The following is a 519-nucleotide window of genomic DNA, read 5'->3' as shown; positions in this document are numbered from 1 at the left end:
ACTATAAATTAGAATGAAAGTGATCAGCAATGTATATGTGGCAGTCTGAATGTTGGGCTGTCTATAGTTTCTTCTGCCAGATTAGTTAGTTCACTGTCTTTAATTTAAATCTCCTAAATATTAGTGCTAATTTTTGGGCAAAGCATAACTCACATGGCCTAGAGAACAAGGTCAATGGAGTCTTTGTTTTCATATGAAATCTCTTGAGACTTATCTTTTCTGTCTATGTCTCTTTCAATATTCTTTAACTAGAACTACTTCCTCCATCTTTGTTTATACAATTCTAAAGTTTCTCCATACCACATCTCTGGATAATGCCAAATTCTTCCGCAGAATAGTTCCAAAGGCTTCTGAGATACATTGTCAGATATAATCACAACAACCCTGCTCCTGGTACCAAATTTCTACATTAGTCAGCTTTTTGGGGGGGGGGCTGGGGTGGGGGGTGACAGCTGACACAATTTAAAAAGGAGTTTTTTTAAAGTACAAGGTTGGAAAACATAATGATTACATTTATTA

The sequence above is a fragment of the Octodon degus genome, unplaced genomic scaffold, assembly GCF_000260255.1.
Source record: "Octodon degus isolate 3935 unplaced genomic scaffold, OctDeg1.0 scaffold00161, whole genome shotgun sequence".
In the NCBI taxonomy this organism is placed as follows: domain Eukaryota; kingdom Metazoa; phylum Chordata; class Mammalia; order Rodentia; family Octodontidae; genus Octodon; species Octodon degus.
This window is presented reverse-complemented; position numbering follows the sequence as displayed.